This window comes from Vigna angularis, chromosome 6 (genome assembly GCF_016808095.1).
Source record: "Vigna angularis cultivar LongXiaoDou No.4 chromosome 6, ASM1680809v1, whole genome shotgun sequence".
Taxonomy (NCBI): domain Eukaryota; kingdom Viridiplantae; phylum Streptophyta; class Magnoliopsida; order Fabales; family Fabaceae; genus Vigna; species Vigna angularis.
Window position 1 is genome coordinate 24,012,543 of NC_068975.1, and position 14,372 is coordinate 24,026,914.

Below are 14,372 nucleotides of genomic sequence, written 5' to 3' on the forward strand. Positions count from 1 at the left end.
GATGGTGACCAGAAAAAGGGAAACATAAACCAGTTGAAAAGAGTTGCTTGTTGTAGATTTTCTACCAACAATGTCCTTATATAGACCAATTTGATTTACATACATGGTTTTGTTTTGCAGTAATCCTTGTTGCGTTTGAGTGAAAGTTCCAACTGGTTTAGCACATTTCAATCTCACTTTCAATGTCATTCCATATATGAAGGATATGAAAAATCTGGGACTTTAATGATATTTAATATGGAAGAAAAAAAATGAGTAAATTCAATTACTTAGTTTTGGTGTGTACATAGCCTTTTATAATTAAGCATAAAAAAAAGAAAAATTAAATAAATGTGTTCATATAATAACATTAATTAATAAGTAATTTGTAATATTATCTTATATTTTAGTTTGTTTGAAATCTGATTTTTTACATATTTGAGTTGGTATAAAAGGGAGATATATGTCAAAAAATCTCATTCTCATAATTGAATTTCATGGATTCGTAGATCTAAATATTTATCAGCATTTTTAAACGTTGGTATCATGTGAGATTCTTCATATAATATATTTATAATGATTTGTGTTAAGGAGTGAATTTTAAATCTAACACAATCTCACAAATTCTTATAAAGTGAAGTTTATATCCATTTATACATTCTAAATTCTCATTATCTTTAATCAATGTGAAACTTTCAATACACCCTCATCACGCTGAAGTATATATACTCATGCGTAGTTAAATTTTAAGTCTAACTCAATCTCATAAAACTTTTATAAGATGACGTTTACACTCAGTTATATATTTTAAATTGAAATATGAATATATAATGAATGTTTCACATTACGATGTCTTATAATTTTATATCTCTATACTACTATTCAACCTATTATCATATTTTGAAAATGAGATATTTTTAGCATTGGAGAAAATTATTTAAACAAAAGTCCAAAAATTTATTTTAGAAAATTAATTCAAATATTGAAAAATCATAAATTCAATCTATAATACTCAGTTTATTTTCATTAATATTAATGAAAAATTACTTTTCTAAATTCAAAGTTCTAAGTTGAAATAAACATCTATGCTGAAATTAGTAATAAAATGCTTGAAGAAAATAAGTAATTTATAACTAAATATTCGACTTTATAAGAATTTTACATGATTTTAGAGAATTTTGTCACAACTTATTCTTTTTTTGCATTTTGGTTTTATTTTCAACTTTGCAATTTTTGTTATTAGAAAGTGAGTTTTAAGCCTAACTTATCGGTCTTATCTTTTAGTCGATGTGGGACTTCCAACACACCCCCTTCATGTCGAGGTATAGACATCTCGTGCGTGATACTAGAAATTGGGTGATCCGATAATGACCCGATAGCGGATGAAATAGAAGAATAGAAGGCCCCTTATAACTCGTTATAATAGGCTCTAACCATGACTCTAATATCATATTAGAAAGTGAGTTTTAAGCCTAACTTATCACCACAAAATCAGCTTATAAAATGAAGTTTGTACTCATTTATATATATATATATATATATATATATTATAAATTTACATTATCTCTAGTCGATGAAGGAGTTCCAACATTTATCACCTTTTTAATTACTTGAACATTCTTATTCATTAAATGACTAAGCATTCATTACAAATGTGGTATTATATTGCTTACAAGTTATTCTGACAACAATTACTAACGTTAATTGACACCAGCAATTAGACGCACGAAAATTTAAAATAATGTTAAAAATTTCGATTTTGTTCCTTGCTTTAATAAATGAAAAAATGGATAAATGATAAAGTAATATTTTATTTTAGAAATGCGATTCTTTGATTCATGGATAAAAAAATAAAATTTCATTCTTAAGAAGAAAAGGTTATTAGAAATTTATTTTCAATGTGATAAATAGTACCAAAACGAATTGTTCATAACGAAAAATGGATTTGCTATGTAGATAATTATAATTTTACTTCCTCTAAAACTAGTAGTTTAACCATTAATAAAAAATAAACATTGATATTTTAATACATGCAGAATTTATTATGCATGTACACATATATAGTATTGATTGCTATAATTTTCTATATGACTACTTAAAATAATGTATAAAGTAACTTGTCCATTATTATAAATTATGTTTTGTTTCTAAATAGAGTGTGAATTGAGTTCTAAAATATATTACTCAAATTAAGTTCAAGTGTTTTTTCTCCACCTTGAGATAAAATGGGTTTAGTTGCACCAGCATAAAATGGAAGTTTATTTGTTAAAACAAAAACTTAAATTATTAAAGACATTAGTGAGAGAAAAGTCATGACGCTAAATAATGATGTTTATGTCGTTGACATAGTAAAATAACGTGCACGTGAAAATTATAACTAAAACACAATGATGGTCTAATATTTGTTAATAAAATATTTTGTATATTTTAATTCGAGCTTTTCAAATACTGTAACATAAATAAAAGTAAACTTTTGACAAAGGGATAAATGTCTCGAAACACAGGTTGATCAATCTTGCAGGTTCTATTTTGACTTTTTTTTTTACATGTCGCTTGACAACATTTAAAGCGTTAAGATAGGTGAAATATTCTACTGACGACGGATATTAGACAATCAAATATTGTGTTAGCTATAATTTGAATATTATTATAATTTATGCAGATTTGTGCACCTATCATTCCTTTAATAGATAAGAATTGTAGGATCTTTGTATGTATATATGATACTTTACTCTTTGACATAAAATAATACATCAGAATTATTCTTTAAATCTTTTAATATGGTATTAAGAGTCAAAAACTGATATCCTCTACAATATAGGAATCAATGCTTTTTTTTCCATGAAATATTTCTGATGACTCCTTCCGATAAAAATCAATCGAAAAAACATGATTCTGGAACTTTCGCGGCTTCCAAGAGTTATATTTTTACTACTATCGGATTTGTGACCAAGTCAGGTATATCTAACTTTGCCCTTAATCTTTCTATTGTTACTAAGGATAATGATTGGATAATTGATTCAAGTGTTGATCATATGACTTATAATCCTCATACATTTACTAATTTTTCCTCTAATTGTTCTAAAACTGTTATTATTAATGTCAATAAGGTCTCATGTCCTATTGAAGGTATAAGTACTATATCCCTCTCACCCTCCTTATCGATTCCTGATGTTTTAATTGTCTTGTTTTACCCAACTTGTCTTTTTCAGAACATCCATTCCAAAGAGAAAATTGTTAGTGGTAGAGAGAGTGAAGGATAGTGTTATTTTGAAAATTTCTCACAATAAACCCATAAAAGAGGGTTGGCTTGTCTTGCGAATGATCACATACAAGATAAAAACAAAAAAGAAATTTGGTTATGGCATAAACTGTTGGGACATCCCTCTTTTGGTTATTTTAAAAAATTATTTCCACCATTATTTCATAAATGCAGTATTTCTGATTTTTTTTGTGAAACTTATGTTATGACAAAAAAATCATCATGTTGTGTTTCTTTTAAGCAATAACAAAACTGATTTTCCCTTTTCATTAATTCACACATATGTTTGGGGCCCTGCCCCATAATCACATAATAGAAAAAATGGTTTATCAGTTTTTTGTTGATGATTATATTCAGGTAACCTGAGTATATTTGCTTAAACATAAAAGTGATGTGTGTGATGTGGTTTGTTTCTTCTATCATCTGATCGTTACACAATTTAACACATCTATTAAGGTCATTCGATCAGACAATGGAGATGAATATTTTAAGACTGAATTAATAGAGTTCATGAACTCTAAATGCATCTTGCATCAAACTACATGTCCTTATTCACCACAACAAAATGGAGTGGCTGAGAGGAAAAATAGACATATGTTAGAGGTGACAATATCACTTTTGATAGATGGTAATGTCCCATCTCATTTATGGGATGAAGTTGTGAGCTCTGTTGTTTATTTAATTAATCAAACCCCTTATAGTGTGCTTAACTTTCAAAGGCCTTTCGATGTGTTGTCTGATCATTGTATCATTTCTCTCATAGTTTATTTACCACCTCATATTTTTTGGATGTGTTATATATGTTTACTTACACCCACAAACGTACAAAGCTTGAAGAGCGAGCGATCAAATGAGTTTTTGTTGGATATGGATCAACTAAAAAATGTTATCATACTTACCATCCACCATAAAAGAAATTTTATATTTCTATAGATGTGACATTTACTGGCATGAATTCTTTTATGTTGATTCTCCACTTGAGGGAGGCAATGAAAGTGAAGTGCATAATCAGGATGTTAGTATGTTTGATATCTCATATATAAAGTTATATTGTGAAGATAAATTATCGTATGAGGATCATTCTGCAGGAAGTGAGCCAATCCTAAATATGGACACTTCTTTTCTAGATAATACAGTGTCTTCTGATTATAACCAATTGGTTCAATCTTCTCTACAGGTTCAGTTTAACTCTTCAGAGGTACCTTCTGATCATATCTCTGATAATACTAATTTAGATGAAATTGATCATGGAATTGATTCTTGTTTGCATGAGACCACCAATACATCAAACACTGAGTCTACTATTATTCAATATAATCTTCCACCTCGTTCTAATTATGCTCAACCTCTAGCTATATATGAACCAAACCCACTACAAGAAAAAATTGAATTACATACCGCCAAAATCCGTATATAAGGCCCAAAATCCGTATATAACACTTGATTACATACGACTTACATACGAACAAAAATCCGTATATAAAACTGTCGTAGCTACTTTATATACGGATATATCCATATATAACTTATATACGGATATATCCGTATGTAAATTATATACGAAAAAATCCGTATATAAAATCCGTATGTAAATTACATACGGATAAATCCGTATATAAAATCCGTATATAAATTACATACGGATAAATCCGTATATAAAATTCGTATGTAAATTACATACGGATAAATCCGTATATAACTATAATTTTATAAAAAAAATTAGATGATCTCACATCTATACCCAATAACTAATAGTTTCATATACTGATAAAAATAAAATAAAATTGCCAAATTGTAAAAAAATAATACCAAATATTTGTCAGTTTTTATTAAAACGTGATGTTTGTTTAATCCATTATAGTATTACACCATTCATTCAGTGACAAAGATCATATTACACAAGTCTTTCACATTTAAAAGTCAAATATATTATAATACTACAAAATCATGACTGTGAATTAAATTTATAAAATGTATAATAGTCATAAATAAATAGTACAATTCATAATATGGCAAATGTAATAGTAAATTAAACTACTTATACAATTAGTTATCTGTGAAAAACTATCTAAGAATTGTTCCACCAGTGTTTGAAACACCACTAACTAGTCATTTATCATCAAGGCAATGGCTCTAAACCCCAAATAGAGAGAATCTTCAATTCTTGTATTGTTGAGTACAAGATTTACCAAGTGTATAGAAAAGTCTTGATGATGATGCATTTGATTGTAAAGGCCTTGTGGCAATGTGTGCCATTGTTGCAAAAATGTGAAGCCAAGTTCGAAAACTTTTGCTGAGGAACACTTTTCATTCTTTCCACCATGCTCTTCTCCTAAGAGTAACACATCATTTAACACTATTAGAAATGTTTACACTACTCATTAATAATAAAATTTTATCTAGTTATTGTACTTGGTAGACTTAGTAAGAGTTTTTAAACTTATAGGAAAAAAAATATAACCGTTAATCTTATCTATGCTTTGCTCATACCTTAAAAAAATTGTGTTTATCAGAACAACTAGAATTAATTATATATATTGATAGATATAGATTGAAAAACCTTGGCCCTGTTACAAAGCAGGTTTAACCACAAGCTTGATTAACACAAACTATTAACCATATAATTAGTCTACCAACTTTGTTTAAAAGAAGATGATGTTGTAACAAAGAATTCAATGTACTAGTTAAACATTAATCAAATTACACAAGCAAGATTTGAGAATGTATACAAATTAGAGAAACATGTAAGCTTTTGTATCCATGCTCATAATATATTATCATAGGATAAAAAAAAGAAATAACTTACCAAAAGATTATGCACTAGGACACTTTTAAGATCTTGCATATTCAATTATGCCTGTGAAATGTCAAGAAAACGTATTATTTCTAATTCCATGTTGCCCAGCATGTCTATTCATTCCCGCAACATTCTTACCCTTGCTAGCAATCCTATCTTGTCAAAATATTTAAAGAATGACAATACAATATATGTTTTGGCAAATTTTTTATGGGCCTGGTTCATCTTTTCTTTTGTAGATAGTAAATAATAACCACAAATTAGTAACCTGACTTGATACCGATAAGACTGGAATACTCAATAAAAACTTTTAATTAACAAACACAAATGGACTAGAAATATATAGAATCATAGATAATCAAGGTACATAAATAGAAATAACACTTTTAAATGGAAATTAGTAAACATTTAATGAGGTTATGCACAGGGGTGGAGTTATTGAAGTCATTTTTGCCTATATGCCATGACTTGTAAATTTATTAAAAACAATAATAGATAAAAGTGGGAGCCATGGAATGCCTAGAAAAATGGAATGAGATGGGGATTGATAAAGTAAAACCGTGTGTAGAAAATATCTTGACAAGGAATCCTTTCACTTGTAAGGACACTAATTAACATTATCAAAGTATTAGCCAAGCATCCTTCCAAATGGTGAAATCAATTATTTGAAGCTGCATGCATGTTTCACATATTGATCGAGTTTTTTTATTTATACAAAACATTTCCACCGATTTCCTTAAAACAAAGTTATCATAATTAATCAAATTCAACACACACTTATCATTTAATTACGTGGGTATAATTTATAATGAGTTGGTAGAACGATTGAGTACTTTATGCTCACACAAATATATTTAAAAGGGGTTTTATAATCAAATTTCATCATAGCTAAAAATTAGCTAGATAAGTCACAATTATGTATAAATTAAAAAGTAATATAATAAAGTGATATCACTTAATTATTCTATCTTTTATTTTTTTATAAGTTTTTATAAGAAAACACTAACCTGTCTTCCTGACTTTTACTTATTAGCTCATGCATTTTCTCCACCGCATGTATAGAGCAAGCCCATAGTTCAACTTCCTATTCAGTCCCTGGACCTATTTCTCCTCAATCAATACCATCTTTGCACCAAGACCAAGCTTTCCACGTGTATGTTTCAACCCATGCAGGGAATGCAAATACTTTAATGCAAGCACCTAACATTGAACAAAAACTCATGTTCTAGACAATGTAAGTGAAAAAAAAAACCAAAGTTATATATTCCACTGATTATCAATATAAAGAGTAATAAGTTATCAAACAATTATTTCTTACTAACAATGCTAGAAAATGAAAAATTATTACATTGAAGCATTAAGTGTGTGATTGGACAAAATTCAGGGCATGTTATTAATGGACTCATGCTCATGAGGAGCCAAGGTTTCTAGATCAGCTAGAAGTTGTTACTGTGTAAACAAGATCACTTCTCTAAGCCTTGATGCCTTTGACTTTCTTTCACTATCTTGTCATTTCCTGGGACTAACTAAAAACCTCATAATGGCAACCAGTTGAAAGTTGGGCATGTTGTTGACTAACATTTTTTATAGCAAGCTTGTGTTAGCAATAAATTCTAACAGCTTGTTGCAAGGACCATCAGAACCATTCCTTTGTTTAGGGACAATTATTGGATTAAAGGATGAGAAAATGCCTGTAAGGATTTTAATCCTAAAATTACCCAAGTTATCAAGAAAACTCTACAACTCCTTCAAACCTTAAGCAGAGAAGCTCCAATGCACTCTAGACCGAGGGGCCACCAAGTTGCGAGGAGGTTGCTGCTGGAAGCAAATCACAACTGACAAATTGTCTCCACTCTTTCTCTTTGAAGCCTCATCAACCAAATCCTTACTGCACAAGCTTCGGTCATTATGGTCCTGGAGCCTATTGTTACTGAAAAGCATATTATTTTCGTGTCAACAAAAAGCACACGCAAAACCCAAATCCAAATTCGCAAAAAAGCAAAGGTCGAAGGAAAAAGGGAGAATGCTCACATCTTAGGCCGACTAGTGGAATCGACGAAGTTGTTGAGGTTGGAGTGCGCGTGAAGCTTAAGCGAGAGATGGGGCTCGTTGAGCATCGCCAACATCCCACCTGCAGAACTCACCAAAGTTGTTTAGGGATTTAGGGAATGAGCAGATAAGAGAATTTGAATGGAGAACTTATAGACTGAACGAATAACACTCCCAGGAGGCTAGGAACAATGGGAATAAAGAAGGGTTAGATAGATTAAACCTAGATAATGGGAACGTACGGTAAAGGAAGAAATAAGGGTTAGATACATGAAAACCTAGGTTAGACACTACGCCAGTGAGCAGCGTCGCCGACGATGACCTTGGCCAGCCGGGAGAGGTGCGGCAATGATGAGGGACCTGACGGCAATGGAGGTGGCACCGTAGTTAACTTGGGAAGGTGCAGAAAGAAGGTTGTTGTTGTTGTTGTTTCCGTGAAGAGAAGAGAAGAAACCCTACGAGGGTTTCATGCTTTGTGAGAATTTGGAAGAAGTAGAGAAAACGAAAATAAAGTTTTGTTTTTTATTTTTTTAATAATTAATTATAAATATCCGTATGTAATTTCGGAAGGTAATAGCTTTTGGAATTACATAAGGATTTTAATTTTTTACCTACTGATTCTATCCTTGGCTAAAATTCCCACTCAAACGCGCCAATATTATATACAGATTTTATATACGGATATATCGGTAGGTAAAATCCGTATGTAAAATCCGTATATAACTTGTTTTTCAAGATTCGTATGTAAAATCCGTATATAATACTTACGTTACATACGGATTAAAATCCGTATGTAAATATCGGTCAGTAATGACCATTTTTTTTGTAGTGACTTCCCAAGCCAAAGTTAAATATCTCATTAGTAAATATGTGTCATCTCATAGGTTATCCCAATCATATGCATCATTTGTATCTCAATTATCTTCAATTTCTATTCCTAGTAATATACATGAAGCTTTGGCAAATCCTAGATGGACCAAAGCAATGGTTGAGGAGATGACAACTTTAGAAAAAAAAACAACACTTAGGATCTTGTGTCCTTACCAAGAAGGAAGAAAATTGTGGACTTCAAATGGATATTTACAATTAAGTATAAAGCTTATGGACTATTGAGAGGTATAAAGCGCGACTTGTGGCTAAATGTTACACTCAGTCTTATGGTGTAGATTACCAAAAGACGTTTGCACAGGTAGAGAAGTTCAACACTGTGAGAATACTTCTGTCGCTAGCTGCAAACCAAGATTGGCCTCTTCTACAATGTGATGTGAAAAATGCTTTCCTACATGGAGAAATTTCAGAAGAAATTTATATGGATTCTTCACCAAGCATGACAGATTCAATTGGAATGAAGGTTTGCAAATTAATCTCTATATGGACTAAAACAATCTCAAAGAGCATGGTTTGGAAAGTTTACCAATTCTATAAAGGTTTTTGACTATAGAGCAAGTAACTCTGATCACACCTTATTTTTTAAGAGAGGAAAAAGAAAAATTATACCTTTGATTATATATGTAGATGACATGATTGTTACAGTAAATACCAAGATGAGATTTCTAGTTTACAATAATACATTACATTTGAATTTGAGATGAAACAACTTGGAAACCTCAAATATTTTTTGGGTATTGAAGTAGCTAGATCAAAACATGGTATTTTCCTATGCCAAAAAAAAGTATACTATTGACTTACTATCAGAAACTGGACTACTTGAAGTAAACCAGTTGATACATCAATTGAATAAAATCATAAATTTTTTCAATGCTCAAATTTAGCGAGCATTGACAGAGGAAGATACCAAAGGTTGGTAGGAAAATTAATTTATTTGTGTCATACATGTCTAGATATCACCTATGCAGTGAATGTTGTTAGTCAATTTATGCATGAACCACGAAAGCTTCATATGGATGCTGTTGAAAGGATTTTGAGATATTTGAAGTTTGCTCCTGGAAAAGGAATTTTGTTCTCAAATCATGGAAATTTAAAGGTAGAAAGGTACACTGATGTAGATTGGGCAGGTTCAAAAGATGATACAAGATTTATCTCTAGATACTTTATTTTTGTAAAAGGGAACTTGTAATTTGGAGAAGTAAAAAATACCTTTAGTAGCAAGACCTAGTGCTGAAGCAGAATTCAGGGGCATGACACTAGGTGTATGTGAACCTTTTGTGGATTAAAAATGTGTTGTCAGATTTGAGCTTTAAACCAAATGAAGCTATGAGTTTGTACTGTGACAATATTTTCGCTATAGCAATTGCTCATAATTCTGTGCAACATAATAAAACAAAGCATGTGGAGATTGATAGACATTTCATTAAGAAAAGCTTGAAGCTAAAATAATTTCATTTCCTTTTATAAGATCAGAATTACAGTTGGTTGATGTTCTCACCAAAGAAATGTCAAGAGAATTGTTTAATGAGTCTCTATTCAAGTTGGAAATGTGTGATATCCATACACCAACTTGAGTAGGCTGTTAAGATATTCTAAATATTCTATTAACGGATGTTAGACAATCAAATATTGTGTTAGTTATAATTTATATATTATTATAAGTTATGCAAAATTGTGCACCTGTCATTCTTTTAACAGATGAAAAATTATAAAATTCACTTTGTTAGTGATTTTATTGGAAAAAGCATTCAAAACGTTGAGCTTCATCAAACGGTCAATCATGGTCGAATTAACCTTTGAGAATAGGCTGATGGTTTGAGCCAAACTTGATATAGGCATCAAGATATTTTTGTAAAGGTTTAATTGCTTTGTTTGTCCCTAGTTTAAGGTGCAGTGTGTCAAGTTCGTCCATCATTTTAAAAAAGTTTCAATTTCGTTCAAACGTGGTTTAAAAGTTTCAAATTCATCCAAACGTGGTAAAATTTGCCTCAATCAAGTCCCTTCCGTTAAATACAAACTAACCGGGTTAACTTTCTTTTCTCTTTCTTCTGCTTTTTTGTGCAACACAACTTTTTGTGAGTACTTTCTCCTCTGCATCGCTGGATAAAGTGATACAAAATAAGTGAAAAATTGTTCCTATACTTTTAATGATATTTTAAAATTAGGTATATAATAAATGGAAAGACTTAAATCTCACACTCTAACAAAACTCATCTCTCTCTCGCTCTAACAAATCTCATAGTCCTTTTCATCACTTTTTCTTTCTGATTTCGATAAAAAACAAATACTTTATATTATTATTTTTATTTGATTTTAAATCCAACCCTGATTCATCAACTTCAAGCTCGAAGTACTGGGTGAACCAACCAACCCTTGGCTTTCTCATCATCATTCATCTCGTTAAAAAAAATATTAAATTAAAATTAAAAGTAACCATGAACATTCTATTATAATTAAACTTTAATTAAAAATTATTAATTTTGATATAATTAATTTTTTTTTATTCTTATTTAACTTTAGGATGGTTACTATTTTACATAACAAATGAAATAGTATAAAACAAAAAATAACAATATATAAGTGTTTATTTATAAATTATTTTTCAAATATAATAAAATAAAATTGTACGATAAAACATCAGTTGAAATGAATTTTATCTTTTAAAAAAAAGTTTAAAAAAATTGTATCACAAAATATAAAAAAATATATTTTTCTTCAAAAGGAATTTTAATTCTAAATAAAGGTATATAAATATATAAAATACGTTAATATTATTTTAACTAATAATCTTATTTTGATTATTTAACTTTAAAAGAACTTAAATAAAATTCGTTAATAGTGATGAAGATTATTTGTTAAGGGTTTTATCTGTAGAAATATGTGGCTACAATTTTTTTTTGGTCATCAAGTAGATGTTAGATTGTGTATTTTCCTTCGTATTTATAATATAATCTAATAAATTCAATTCAATTTTAAATTACTCTATAATAAAATAATTAGTAAAAGGACCTATAAAATAGAGTATTAGAGCAGATATGTGTATTAAAATAATGAGACAAATTATTTTACTTTAAAATAATCTTATAATATAAATAGAATTTTTATAAACACGTCTCATTATTCTAAGAACACTTCATCTCTCTAGAACACTATTCCTCATAATTCTCTAACATCTCTCTAGGATTTCTCTCATTTGAGCTGTCTGTTCGACGATCAGGAGGTGCCTAGGCGATCCTGGCGTCGAGGGCTACGATATTGACAGATCAGTTTCTTGTTCTTCAGCTGGTAAGTCGTTTCCCCTTTTCTTCCGCACATTTTGGGGCTGTGAGCATGCAACAAATTCTTGTTGCATGTGCTTGGTACTCTTTCTCTTCAATTCTTAAGTCAATTTAGGTTTTAAAGTTGAATTTCTATCACCAATTGGTGAGTTGTAGGTTTTTCTGTTGAGTTTCCTTGCGGGGCAAGGCATTGTCGGAGTAACTCTGTGAGCTGGGCTGTGTATCTCTAAGGTAAGGGGAGCTAGATATTTTCTTAAATTATTGGTATGACATGTGTGTATGTTAAATTATGGGTGGCTCTAATGTTTCAAGCATAATTTATATGTTTGGAGTAAATTGAATTGCATGTATTGAATTATTGGACTGTGAATTTGTAAAATAGTGTTTGTGAATTGATTTGGATGAATTAAAGGGTTGTAATTGAACATGTTGGAGGTACTTCTAGTGAGCAATCTGTTAGGATATTAATTAGATAAAAGACATAGGGAATTATGCATGTTTTGAGTCTTTTAGAGGAACTGGAGTAGTGAATTTGAGAGTTAGGAGTTATGGACTCAATTAGACTGTTGGGACAGCTTAAGTAAGTCAATTGTGACTGGTTAGAGTCATCAAAGTGGTTAAAAACAGGTTCAAAATGGTAGATTAGAATTTGGGTCCCTAAGTTGGTGATTTTGGTGTTTTAGAATATGAATTGGTTCATAATCAACTTAGATTGATGTTAGGAAGGTTTAGAATCACTTAGTCAAGTCTAATTAAGTTTATACAACAATCTAGGGGTGTTAGAAGTTGGAAAAAATGTTTAGAATTGGTAAGTTGTGGTTGAGTTGCATAATTCTGCAGAATTTCGTTATGCAGATTATGCAGACTCGCTGTGCGAATAGATTCGCATAGCGAGTCACCTTGGCGAGATGCTCTCTGCCAAGGCATTCACACAACGAATGGGTGCGTTGTGCGAATGGACTAAGAGGGTCGCTCTCTGTTTGATGATCCGCATAGCGGATCAGGTCGCTATGCGACTGATTGGGGTCTGGGACTTTTATCAATTTTATTCGAACAACGAATGAGTTTCGCTCTACGAGTGTTTTAGGAGCCTGAGCCATTGTCTGAGGCTCTCGCATAACGAGCTGGGACGCTATGCGAGGGGTTTGAGGTCTGATACAAGTCGCAGTTTATTCGCATAGTGAGTTTAAACGCTATGCGAATGGTTTTGAGGAGTTGGTCTCTGTCTGAGGATTTGCACAACGAGCTGGGTCGCTGTGCGAGAAGCCTCTAATTTCGTTCTGCGAATGTGTGCGTTGTGCAAATGGTACAGGTTAGTTCACTCTTTTCTTTTGGACTTAAGTTGTTTTAAATGAACCATTGAGTGCCTTATGAAGTATGTTGAAGTTGTATTATGTTATATCATTGGTTATTGTTGTAAGTTGTGTTTCAAAGTGAAAGTTGGTGATTTCAAAGTGTAAAGTTTAAAGTATGGTTAATGGACGTAATTCCATGATCCTCAAGGAGAGGATACATGGTGGTGCCCTATGTTGTGATTCAAAGTGGAATATCTTGTTGAGATTCAAGTAAGTTTAGAATGAATGCATGAGCTTAGTCTTGGGGGGTTATCCTGAAACTCCAATGGTCTTTCATTCTCAAGTAGAGAGGATTGATCCATGTCGTGAGGAGTAGTAGGAGGTCCTAGTCTTGGGTGCTTCCAGTATGACCCAAGGTGAGTGATAACAGACTAACCTCGTGAGTGTGGTAGGGTGAAACCCATTGGCAATGGCTTTGCAAAGCAGTAGAAGCCATCACGAGTGCACGACCCGCCATAGCTCGGTAATCATTCTAAGTCCGGACAGTCAAAGTCAGTATGGTGTCATGTGTGAAGAGTTTATGTGATGTGAATGAATAGTATGATTGTATGAAGCTTAGTAAATTAGTATATGATTAATCTTTGTTTAAACTAGCTTACCCTGCTGTGTGCTTGTGTTTTGTATGTATTGGTGTTTCTTTTTCTACAATGATCATCCTTTGGATGTGAGTAGCGAAAGAAGAGGTATCTCAAGAGCAAACATTGGATGGAGGTGATGCTGTAGAGTAGATGGCTTAGTTTTTGATCTAGTATATAGTTTTGCTA